Source organism: Mustela nivalis (genome assembly GCF_964662115.1).
Source record: "Mustela nivalis genome assembly, chromosome: 16".
Lineage (NCBI taxonomy): Eukaryota > Metazoa > Chordata > Mammalia > Carnivora > Mustelidae > Mustela > Mustela nivalis.
The window spans coordinates 28,479,042-28,492,304 of NC_139035.1; the positions used below are offsets into that span (position 1 = coordinate 28,479,042).

General features: G+C 42.8%; 1 pseudogene across 1 annotated transcript in view; it reads left to right on the forward strand.

Annotated features, from left to right (window-relative positions):
* The first annotated feature begins 204 nt into the window (after nucleotides 1-204).
* LOC309849952 (BAR/IMD domain-containing adapter protein 2-like 1) overlaps nucleotides 205-13,263 on the forward strand; it is a 48,435-nt pseudogene continuing 35,376 nt past the window's right edge. Inside the window, exons 1-3 of the transcript XR_014316586.1 lie at nucleotides 205-237; nucleotides 401-476; nucleotides 5,591-5,677. The product of XR_014316586.1 is annotated as a BAR/IMD domain-containing adapter protein 2-like 1 (transcript). The remainder of the gene's footprint in view (nucleotides 238-400; nucleotides 477-5,590; nucleotides 5,678-13,263) is intronic.

Below are 13,263 nucleotides of genomic sequence, written 5' to 3' on the forward strand. Positions count from 1 at the left end.
TCATATAATTAAGTTCCAATCATGTGCACCTGTTTTTAACCTTAGTCTGACAACCATTAACCTACTTAAACTCCAAAGGGAGCATCAGCTTCTGGCCCCATAGCCCCTGTGGGGTGTGCTTTGTAGGTATGCATATCTCCACTTGCTCCACTTACAGTAGGTTCTAGGCAGCCCTTGGGCAATAGAAAACTAGTAGGGTTACACATGCCTTACTGGTGCAAGGACCCTGTTCCATCCGTAAGGAAGTATGTGCTCTCTATTATTTGAAATAAGTGTTCATGGCTTCGTAGACTATACTGGCAAGCATACATAGGTATCCCAGGTTATGTAGTGACCAGATCTAAAGATTATTTGATCTACTGTTTACTTACTTTATTAGTTTGTTTTGTTTATTTGTCAGAATGTTATGGAACAGTTCAATCCTGGGCTATGAAATTTAATAAACCTAGGAAAAAATTATGAAAAAGCTGTTAATGGTAAGTCTCTTTTCTAAATTTATAAATATAGTGCACTAAATATAGTGCTTAATAGTAAATTTTTTAAAGATCTTTAAGTTGGTTGAAATTATTTAATTCTATGGAAGTTTGCAATGATAGGGTATTAGTGTATTTGAAATGAATAAATGGAATCATAGACTGTTATAAGTGATAAATTTAATGATCAGATCATGGTTATTGATGTGACTCAGTATTTTATGTCATTGCTGTCAATATGTTTTCCCACTGTGCAAAACAAATTCCTTGTGAATTAATAACATATGAAATGTGTATTTAAAATATTTGTTAGTTATCTTGTAGCAGAGGAATTGTTCTCTTTATAAAGAAGAATTTCTTGCCTTTGGGTCTATAACTTTTGATAGTGATATGAGCAAGTTTTTAGTCTCAATGGAAAAACATCTAAATTAAAGGTTGAACTTAGATCTCATTTCAAGATGAGTGTTTTCTGTAAAATGAATTCAAGCATTTGCTTTTATCTCTCTGTGTGAACCAGACTTGTTCACTAGTTTCAAGACTTTTTTTTTTCTTTTTTAAAAGCTGACCTGTATCTAGACATGCATTTCCCTACTAGAAGGTGAATGATCACCTTAAAAACTTGGGATGCCAAATCATCAAATTCTAACATGGTCAAAATAATTCTTCTTATGTAATAAGTGTCATCCCCAAAATGTTCAGACCCCAGTTTCACCCTATACCACACTAAGACCACCAAGTAAGTAGAAAATTTAGTTTATAACAGTTTTAGATTTGAAAACTTCAGATCAGGTTATGTGTCTTTTATGTATAGCTTGTTTCTCCCTTTTACCTTGGCCCACCTTTGGCTGCTCCCTCTTGAGATTTTGAGAATAAACCCATGAACTTACACACCCTCAGCATAAGCATGCCCCAGGAAAAGGCGGGTATGGTAGCTAGCCTTTGGATGACAGGTGTCCAGTTGTCATAGTCATGGAAAAGTAAAGTGCTTATTTACTTTCTTCTGCATCTCTGTGCTGTTTGCCAGACATTTGCAGCACTCAGAAATCCTCCCTCATCCCCCAAGCAGTGTCAGTGACTTCTGTAGGTAACCCCTCACCCCTTCAAAGAGCAGGAAGGAGACTTGTTTTAGAATTCTTGCACAGCTGACTCTCCCTTGATGACTGCTTAGTCACAAGGCCACAAAGTCATTGCCTTAGATGCCCATGTGAAGGAAATCACTATGACCCCCAGTGGTTGGTTGGTTGGTTGGTTTCTGGGACTTGTTACCTGTCTGAGGCAGAGTTTTATAAAGTGACTCAGTGACCTGCCAGCAGCTTAGTCTCTTGCTAACAAAGCTTCTCCCTAAAGGGACTATTCTGCACTTTTAAAGTATTTCCAGTTTTTTTGCAGGCCATCTGTTCTTTAACTGAAGCCATTAAGAAATCAAGAAGAATTTGTAAAGTCCTTGGTAAGAATTTGTAGCATAGCTTAGGATGCCAGATGTGCATTTGACACTTGGGTCATAAATCAGGACAACATGTGAAGCTAACAAAGAGCATGGAAAGAGCAGCATCACAGGAATTTGAGTAGTGAAGGCTGGTGGGGAACGGAGCAGGCAGGAGGCGTTGTAGGAGCTGTGCTAACTGACAGATGTTAGGCTTCAGGCAGAAAAGACAGCACCCAAGCCAAGATCTGAGACCCACACTGGCATGGGTGGGAAGCTGTTGGGGAATAGTAAAATACAAGGTGGAGTAGGGTCAGGTTATTAATGCATTTGAATTCAGCATCTGTTACCTATTGTCACCTTATCAAGGGTCCCTAAACTTGGTGGCCTAAGACAATAGTTTATTATTTCTCAAGGTCCTGTAAAGACAGTGCAGTTCTCTAGCCCCCAGGGGCTCAATCCTGCAGCTGCAGTCAGCCAGGGTTCTGGGCTCCTTCCTTCCCTCCCTCCTGGGAACATAGCAGGCTGTTGCAAGAGGGCAGACCTCTGTGGGAATTATGCTTGCTGGCATTCCATTGACCAAGGCAAGTCAGATGACCAAGCCACCCATCGATGTATTGCAACTACAAAGGTTGGGAATTCTGGGAGGTGTGGTTTATTGAAGGCCATTACTGTACAAATCTACCATGAACTCCATGAAGTATGGGCTTACACTTTGGGCAGTAGAGGCCATTACAAGTTTTTGAGCAGAATTGTAGCCTAATGAAATCATATCTTAAGGGAAAATTATCTGGTAGAAGTATATAGATTAGATTGGTAAGTTAGTTGGTCAACCACTAAAATAGAACAAATGTGCTTTGTTTCCTTAAAACAATAAGTGATAGAAACTCTCTTAAACTCTCTTATTCACAAAGCAAATATTGTTTGATTCTTTATTAAGTTCTGGATACATTATATAGTTTTTAAAGTTAGCTCTACTTTATGTAAAAGCAAGTATATTTTGCCATTTTGAAGTTAGGGTTTTTTTTTTTTTTTAAGATTTTATTTATTTAGGGGCACCTGGGTGGCTCAGTGGGTTAAAGCCTCTGCTTTCGGCTGGGGTCATGATCCCAGGGTCCTGGGATCGAGCCCCACATCAGGCTCTCTGCTCAGTGGGATGCCTGCTTCCCCCTCTCTTTCTGCCTGCCTCTCTGCCTGCTTGTGATCTCTGACTGTCAAATAAATAAATAAGATCTTAAAAAAAAAAAAAGACCTTATTTATTTATTTGACAGTCAGCCCGATGCGAGGCTCGATCCTAGGACCCAGGGATCATGACCCCAGCCAAAGCCAGAGGGTTTAACCCACTGAGCCACCCAGGCACCCTCTGCCATTCTGAAGTTAGTTTTAAACATAAGTCATCAGTTAATGAAAAATTTAAAAATAATGTGTGAATGCAAACCAAAAATTTTGTTTCGATATTGTGTAAACCTTCATGCCATTCTTCCACTGCTTTTCAGCTTTATCTGTATCTTAAAATATAAAATCTTCATACTAAAATATTGCATGTATTAGCTTGACAGTTTATTGGATACCAACCTTGTTTTTAGGTGGAGTCCTCTCTTTTTCCATTCTAGCTGAGACCAGAGAAAGCACTATAATTTAGAACTGAGAAGGTTATACCTTAGCTGGAGTTTAATGCACTCACTCTGAGTTGCCACTGACCTTGGGCATGTCCCAGCATATTTCCATTCCACTCTCCTTCATGAAACAGGGTGAAAGACCTCTGACCAACATCTTCATATTCTTGGGTAGATGACCTTAGGTAATGGTGTGGAAAGTCCACATAAATGCTACTTGTCATTCTTTTTTTGCAATTATACTTTAAGGTTATTCTCAAACTTATGAAATAACTGTATAATAGAGCATTACAGATGTTAAACTTGTACACATATAGTAAAAAATACAACTTTTGTAACTTTTTAACTCAAGAAATGCTAAAATGGATGAATTTACCATGAAAATACCACTTTTTTGGCTAGTAATATCTTCAGCTGGACTTGTACATAGTTTGTTCTGTAACTCCCCCTTTTAGACTTGAAATGCCTTTTTAATTCACCATTTTAAAACAATACCCATTATAAAATTGGGGCAAAGCCATTGGAATGGCCTCTGGTTTTCTTCACAGTAAAAGGAAAGGAATCTTAGAGATTCCTAAGTGCTCTTTTAGCTCCAAAATTCTGTATTCTTCAAAGTCAGTCTTTGAAGTAAATTCTCTTCAAAATCACTCTAAATAAGCTAGGTCTTTTTGAAAAGCCTGGTTGTTGTAAAGTGAAAGAGGGAATCTGTATTAATAATTTTCATTTGTTTGTTCAGTGCTCATGCTATTAAGACATTTTCTTGATGACTGTCCTTTGTTTCAGAAAGGATAGCTACCTTTATAAGTAAGGTAGAATTCAAACCCAGGTCTCTCTTGCCCTCAATTCCCCTCCCCAAAGAAAAGAAAGGAAAAGGAAAATGAAAAACAGATTTTTGTACTTTAAAATTTAGTCATCAGGGGGCTCCCGGGTGACTCAGTGGGTTAAAGCCTCTGCCTTCGGCTCGGGTCATGGTCCCAGGGTCCTGGGATGGAGCCCCGCATGGGGCTCTCTGCTTGGTGGGGAGCCTGCTTCCTCCTCTCTCTCTCTGCCTGCCTCTCTGCCTACTTGTGGTCTCTGTCTGTCAAAAAAAAAAAATATTAAAAAAAAATTTAGTCATCAGAATCAATTTGAAAGGAGAGATACTATTTTAAGATGATTAGAATCGGATTTTTATAGCAATGAAAGTTTCCCTTCTCTCTGACAAAAAGGTGGTGGGGGGAGGATAGAACCTTCAGTTACTTTTCAGGTTATTCTGTTGTGTTTCTAGAATGATAATGTATTTCAAATATCATAGATCATCCCTCCCCCCCCCCGACAACAAATGTATTATTGGTTGTGATTCAGAATACCTTTTTCTTTCCTTCTTTCTTTCTTTCTTTTTTTTTTTTTTTGGATATTTTATTTATTTGACACAGAACAAGCAAGAGAGAGGGAGAGAGACACAGAGACAGAGAGCAAGCACAGGTAGGGGGAATGGCAGGCAGGGGAAAAGCAGGCTCCCCAGTGAGCAAGGAGCCTGATATAGGGCTCAATCCCAGGACCCTGGGATCATGATGTGAGCCGAAGGCAGAGGCTTAATGACCGAGCCACCCGGGTAAAAGCCATTGAAAGACCAGGTTCCTGGGGCATCCCATACAAATGTTCTTCTAACTAATAATGTTGCAGACCTGTAGAGCTGTAGAATAACTAGCTGAGGAAAGATTTCTTGCTGGAGTGGATGTGTTTGCAGCCCTAATTTGATGTTGAAAACACATCCACTCTGGAACTGGCATCGTGATGAAGGCAGGATCTTTTCTGGACTTCCAGAGCCTGCTATTAAGGTTCCCCAGGTCTGGTCTAAGGTGAGGATCCTATAGGGTTTTTCACTGAGTGGGGGCCTCTGGAAGTGCAATGGAGGGACCTCTGTCCCTGGCACAGCTATTAAGCACCAGTCCTGCCTTCTGAAAGCCATCCTTGGCACAGCCCAAACCTTCCTGCAGCCTGAAGGAACTGAGATGTATTTGGAAGCAAACCTCCATGGCACTTCCTCTTTCCTTTGTCTAAGTGATGATTTTTTTGTGTTACCTTCCTTGTCTAGCTATGATCCTTGTGGGAATAGCCTACTATGATGGAGTGGCCAAGATTGGTGAGATTGCCACCGGGTCCCCTGTGTCGACAGAGCTGGATGAGCTGACCATCCATTATATACAAACACAAGTTAAGCTGGTTCCAGGGCCTTTCCTCCTGTGAGCCCTTGTAAGAACATAGGAAGTGGCCCAAATCCAGAATAGTAAGAAGAGCTACCCCAGTACTCCAGTGTGTTCACTTCTAGGATGATTGAGTTTGTTGTGGTCTGTTGAAAGTGGAGGCTTAGTTAGAGATGCCACAAGGCCAGTGGCTGGCTTCCCTGTTCCCTAGGAATTGGGCATCTGCCTCTAAACTTAGGGCCCTAGCCCTTCCCCTTGGATCCCTAGAGCATGAAGCCCAGGGAGCTTTGACCTACATACTTAAGGAGATGGGCATGGTAGGCCTCCTGACTGTGGCAGAAGTGTTTCCTGTGACTCACCTAGCACAAAGTCAGACTCCTTTACGTCCTGCTCTTGGCTCTCGCTGCTTCCACAGTTGCTCTCAGTTGTGATTTTGCCGGGTTTGCTGGTGTGAATTGATCTCCAGTGCACACTCAGAAGGCTGTCATACCCTTAGCACTTCCAGCCACCAAGGGAACCTTGGATTCTGTTTACAGAGTCTGTTCACTGTGCCCTCTGCTAAAGGTGGAAAAGTCGCTGTTTTTCCTTTTCTAATAGCCCCACACCTAACCATCATTTTTAAACATTTTAAAATCTTAAATAAAGAATGAATATGTTTTATTTTAAATGAGTATGTTTTATTTTACAAGAGGTAAGATTTCTGGCTTCAAAATGCTTGCCATAATTTGAAATGTTCAGAACCAGAGGAAAATAGTGGAAAAGTGTGTGTATGTAAAGAAAAGTGTTTCTTTAATTAAAAAGCAGAAAGGGAAGCTGGAGGTGGGGGTGGGGGTTATAGGGAACATATACATTTAGGATTCAGATAACTCACATCATTTCTATATAAAGTGCCTTAAGGGTTTTCAAGATTGCTTGGAGAGCTCTTACCTGGCCCATAGAAGTGGAGGAACAGATTGAAGGTGTGATAACAGGGTTGGGGGTGGGGGCTGGGCTGCAGGATGTGAAGTGGAACTGGGGCTCAGGAACATTCTCTGACAACTTCGGTTCTTGAGGAGTTTGTAAAGAGTCTTGAAACCTAAGTCTGAAGTGATGTCATGTGATGAGTACGTCCGCACTTCTCTATTTAATAGACTAGAATAGTTACATGCAGAAATTTTTCAAAGCCCTGACTCGTGTTCTTTTGGTGCCGTCACTTGTGCATGTTTTGGCAAGGTATGGACTCTAGAAACTCTGTCCTCAGAAGAGTCCGTTTAATAAACTACACACTGCTTTGTGTAGACAGAAGCAGGTAGTAAAACTTACTGGGATGATGGAGATGATTAGAGATTTCCAAAAATAGGATTAAATTGAAAAGAAGCATCCTATTTGTGTCAGGTGCCACGGGAAAATGTATGACCCCTACATTAAACCATATGGTGCTCTGATTCACCGTCATTTAGTGTGCCTTTTTAATGTTTTATGGTTCTTGCCACTGTTGAAGATTTCTGTTCCACACCTTTTTTCAGCTTTGAATTCATAATGTTGAATCAGCTATTTCCACAGCAACCATGTTGTTGCAAACACAGGCTGAAAATTTCAGTTTCAACGAGGAAACTATGTTGCAGTGACAAAATTTCTTTCATGTGGATATGCGTTCTGTTTGGAGGGAGTGGAAATAACTTCTGTGTTTTATTTTTGTTTCAAGTTGTCTTTTTGCTTATAGTCACCATGTAGTCTAGTTAGTAATTATCTGCTCACCTGCAGCAATTTTACAATAAAGTGCCGCCCTAGCAAGCTTTGCTTCTGGAGGCCCAGTGTTTTAATTTGTTTTCTCGTGCCTGGTTTTTTGTTTTGTTTAAACTGTAGGCTAAAATACTACCATATGTCTGTTTAAATTCCATGTATGAAAGAATAATCAGATTTCATAGATTCTGTTTCTCTCATTTTTCAAGAAGGTTTTATTGTCTAATTACTGACTTTTGATGATGATATTCATAATATAATGAAACATTGTAAATCCCATCTGATAAGACTGAAGGGGCATTTCATTGTGAAGATCACAAATCAATTCAAAATTTTCATTCCTGAAGAGTATTGTCTCTGAAAAACCTTTGTGGCTGCCCCCCCAACCCCCATCCCCAACAAATCCTAGTTTTAAATTTTTCAGTTAAAAATTTTGCTTAGGAAGGCATTGAAAGGGATGCTGAAGAATTCTTATCCTTTCTAAAACTGAGATTACAGGAGTAGTTTTCATTTTAATATTGAATTCAAATATTTTTTAATGTTGCTATAGGACAACCTTTCTGATTTTATGTACTTTTTTACATGAACTTTTTTAAAAAAAGATTTTATTTATTTATTTGACAGAGAGAAAGATCACAAGCAGGTAGAGCAGCAGGCAGAGAGAGGGGGAGAAGCTGGCTCCCCACTGAGCAGAGAGCCTAATGTGGGACTCGATCCCAGGACCCTGAGATCACCTGAGCCAAAGGCAGAGGCTTAACCCACTGAGCCACCCAGGTGCCCCTACATGGAATTTCTGTTATATTCTGATACTTTTGTACTTTGGGAGGGGTGTGAGGATTCTACTTGGAAAACCTGACCAAGTGTATTAGGAGTGTGAATTAGGAACTGAGCATTTTAGTCTCTCTTCTCACTTTGTCAGGGAGGGTGGGAAAGGAGCTAAAAGCTGGAGGAAAAAGGTAATTCACCTTTTGCTTATTTTATACTTGTCATTTGGATTGGCATCTATTAAGACAGAGCTATAGCCATGCCATTTCTGATTCCTGGCTATGGGTGTTTTTATTTAGATATCCCTCTTAATGCAACAGCTCACCAAATGCTTTGTGAATTACTTTAAGATGCTTTTGCCTAAAAGTAAAAGGACTCAATTATTAGAGGCTTAGGCATAAAAGATGTTCATTAACCCACATGAGAAGGCCAGGGGTAACAAATTCCTAGTTAGGTAATGATTACTAAGAGCTTATGTCCCTTCTCTCTTCCTTCTCATCCTCAAGTCTAACTCTTGGGGCCAAGATGGCTGCCATTGCTAGTCTTAAGCATCACATCCTGTCTCTTCCCATTGTATCCAAAAGCAGGAAGGGGAATTTCTTCTCAGTTGTGTCCTTTACAAAGGAGGAAACCTTTCTCTCGCAGCTACAGCATATACATCCTCTCATGTCTCATGACCCTGCAGCTAGAGAGCATTCTTCAGCATTGTTAGCCAAGGAATACATCTGAGGGGGAGAGGACATAGCGTTTAGGAGGACAGATATCCACCCAGTCGTTCCTAACCCTACTGTCTCGTGTTCCCCCAAACACCTCTCACTTGACAGTACTGGACCTAAAGGACGCCTTTTTCACTGTCCCCTTGTACCCTGATTCCTATTTTCTTTTTGCCTTCACCTGGGAGGATCCAGGCATGTCCAGGCATGCTTCTGGACAACTAACTTGGACTCTCCTACCCTAGGGGTTCAGGGACAGCCCTCACATTTTCAGCCAGGCCTTGACTACAGACTTAACAGCAGTGCGTTCTTAAGGCCAGTACTCTACTACAATATGTGGATGACCTCCTCCTCTGTAGCCCCTCCCTCTCGGTCTCCCAAGACAACACCTCCACCCTACTTAAGTTTCTGGGGGCCAAGGGATATCAAGTTACCCCCTCTAAGGCCCTCAGCATGACCTTAGGGCAGCCCATCACGGTCTACTCTCCCGCAGACTCACAGAGCTCCTTAGCCACCGATCCCTGGCCCATCTGACTCCTCGTCTCCAGCCTCAACATAACCTGGAAACTTCACATCCCATACCACCCACAGTCATCGGGTAAGGTAGAAAAGGCCAACGGGCTGCTCAAATCCCAACTCACCAAACTTACCCTAGAGACCCGTCTTTCCTGGCCCACACTTCTGCCTATGGCTCTCACCAGACTCCTGGCTACGCCCCGTGGGCCTTCGGGCTTAAGCCCATTCGAATTACTATTCGGCCGGCCCTTTCTTATAAATCATAGCCTTCTGGCCATTTCCCCGCCTCTTTTATCCGATCCACCTTACCTCTCTCTACACTGTAGGGATACCCCTCCCTATTGACTGGCCACTCCCCAACTTAAGGACCACAAATAATACGGTCCATATTGGCCCCAGGGGGGGAAACATACCTATTATTAATGTGTCCTCCCCCCTTACCACCGCAGCTGCCATATCACTAAATCCTCCCTCCTGTACTGTACTCCCTCGGGAATATTTCTCTCGTGCCCTCAGCGAAGCTATCGCTGCCTGATCACTAATGACTCCCTGGGATGTATATTCATTCTGCTATCTCCTTCTACCACCATCTACTCTGAATCCCAGCTGCTATCCATCCTATTCCCCCAACACCATGGAGGAAGGGCTGCCTTCTTCCCATTCATAACGGGCAGGAGTAGCCACAGGGGTGGCAACTGGAAGAGTGGGGATAGGAGGGACTTCCATAGATTTTCATGACAGACTCTCCCAAGCCCTGAATGATGACATGGAATGGGTTGCTGACTCCCTCACAGCCCTACAGACGCAAGTCACCAGCCTGGCAGCCTTAGCTCTACAGAACCGACGGGCCTTAGACCTTCTGACCGCCGAAAAAGGGGGGACCTGCCTATTCTTAAATGAAGAATGTTGTTACTTTGTTAACCAATCGTATAGTTACCTCCAGGATCAAAGAGCCCAGGGATCGGATCCAAGCACGGCAGCGAGACACGTCTTAGTGGGGCCTGGACCCCTACAACTGGGTAACCTGACTGCTCCCTCTGGCGGGACCTGTATGCATAATCCTCCTTCTAGTCTCAGTTGCTTCCTGTCTTTTCCGATACTTGCAGGGTCACCTACAAGAACTTGCCTGAGTGTCCATCAATCAACTCCTCCTTCAGCCCTACTCTCGCCTGCCCACTTCCGACTACCCCTATGACGACGCCCCCTGTCAGCAGGAAGTAGCCAGAACTGAGTCGACGCCCCTTACACCATTATATTAAGCAAAAGGTCGGAATGTTGGGCTGGCAGGAAGGGCTACTTAAGATGGCGAAAGTTCCCGCCACAAGACCTGAGCTCCGACAGGAGAACAAAGGCCCAAGCAGGAATCTGAGACCCTCCAGCCCCAGGCTCCCGTGGACCAATGGGACCCTGACAAGCAGGAATCTGAGACCCCTGCCCTGGGCTCCAGTGGACCAATGGGACCCCGACGAGCAGGCGAAATATCCAAATAAGGGAAACTTGCCAAAAGACCCCTGAGCTCTCCCCTCGAGACCCCTTAAAAGCCCCTTCCTCCCTGCCTTGGGCGCGACTTCCGCCACTCTAGGTTCCACTCTAGAGTCGTGGAACCTCCCCCGAGGGTGCCCACCTCCTCCTGGCGCAACTTTCCTGGCTCCCCTTCTCCTGAGCCCTGAAACTTCGCCAGAGAGCATTTTTAATAAATCTTGCCTTGCACCCACTTTGCCTGGTGTTGTGCTTATCTTGCCGGAAAAAACTTTACAAAAACAAAACAAAAAAAACTGGGGGACCAGAGGAAAAAAGTCACCTATAATTTTACCACTTTAACACAAGTACTTTGTCACCACTATATTCTTTTCCGGTCTTTTCTTCCCTTGAGGATGCTCATATACAGCATGTCTCACAGCAGACGTCGGGTGCTCACTGTGCCAGGCATAGGGTGCAGCACCCAGTGGGTGTCATTTCACCTCATCCGCCTAACGGCCCTGACTTGGGTGTAGGCACTTTCACTATCTCTGACTTCGTAGGTGAAACCTGGAAGGGAAGGGTGTGCCTTAGATCACACAGTTGATAATAGGTGGTTCAACCTTAGAATCTGAGTTCTCTCTTTGCACTATACCATACTTCACTGAGGCAAAGGGAAAAAGAGCCAACCAGCCTAGAAGGGGCCATTAAAGAGAAAGAGCATGGGACCCCCATGAACCCCATGATCTCCCTTTTCTAGAGGGAGATGAGCAGGAAGCAGAATGTCAGAGTGTCAGTGGCCAAAGAGAGGCTGGCAGCTGTGGTGATGAGAGCTCACTGGTCCCCTAGGAAAGGGTGGTGATTTCACTAGGGTGCTGACCATAAATGCCAGGTGCTGTGTTACAGGGTTAGGAAGGATGGAAATTACAGAGAAGTTTTATATGTATGTAAAATGTGTGTTAGATAATATAGCATATATGGCTCTTACAGGGACTGCTTTACTTTTGCACTTGTATTGCTGTGCTTCATATAGAAACTCAAATCTCATTAAGTGCGGGCCTGCTGTGTGTCATGTACTTCATTCATTGCCTCCTCTCATCCTCAGGATCCTCATGGATGAATTTTTCCCTTCATGATTTGCAGGATGAGCAATAACCCAGGGTTTCCTTGATGCAGCTAATAAGCCCTAAGGGTAACTTGGTTGTCACCTTCTTCCACTTGGTGGACAACCTATTGGGTCCTTGACTATGTGCCCTTAGGCAAGCGAGACAGAATAAGAGTTATAAGAGTTGGTGACCCCTAGAGAGTATGGTAGGTGGTGTCAGTGTCAGCATGGATCATAGAGCTTCCTCCCTCCCCAACTGAAGCACAGGAAAGATCCTATGACCTAGGACAAGGAGGCCAGGCTAAATTTTATTTTCCCTTGAGACCCTGGCAGATAGCAGGCTGTCCAGCACCTCAGTGTGCTGCTGTCAACTTGTTTGACTTTGGGCGATGTTTATGTCTGTGAGCCAGTTGGCATGCTAAAGGGGATGATGACAACACCTTCTGAACTGTTTTGACAATGCAGTGAGATAATGTGTCTTGTGGACTCTAAAGTTTTGAAGACCAGAAAGATGCCTCTCTGTTGCCGCTTATTATGCTCAAATATTTGAGAACTCAAAAATTTTAAGTACAGTTTTTTCATTGACATTATTCTCCTCTTTAGAGTAGGTGATGTAAGTGTGTAAGCACATACATTTTCCTTGATTATTCCTGATTAGTCATGAACCAGTTTTTCAGTTCTCTCCATTGTATCTTTGTTTTCAATTTCATGAATCTGCACTCTTACCTTTATTTTCTTCTTTCTGCTATCTTTGGGTTTACTCTGTTGTTATTTTCCTGAATTCTGAAATGGTACATTTAATTCATTAATTTTACAAACAGAGCTCATTTTGTTTTTTATTTTTATTTTTTTCTTTTAAGATTTTATTTATTTGAGGCAGATCAGGGAGGGAGAAACTGGCCACTGAGCAGAAAGCCTGATCCTGGGTTCAATCCCGGGACTTTGAGATCATGACTTGAGCTCAAGGCAGACACTTAACTGACTGAGCCACCCAGGCACCCTGCAGACCTCCTTTTAGACCACAGTGCAGGACCATAAAAATGACCATGCAAGTTAAAACCATTGGAGGCCTTCTTAATAATCAATGGGGAAAATTAGGATTTTCCCATAACCTTTATTTTTTTCCCATTTTTATTTTTTAAATTATTTTTATTATATTTTTTAAATTTTATTTTTTCCATGTTCCAAGATTCATTGTTTATGCACCACACCTGGTGCTCCATGCAATTTGTGCCCTCCTCAATACCCACCACCAGGCTCACCCATCCCTCCACCCTCTTCCCTT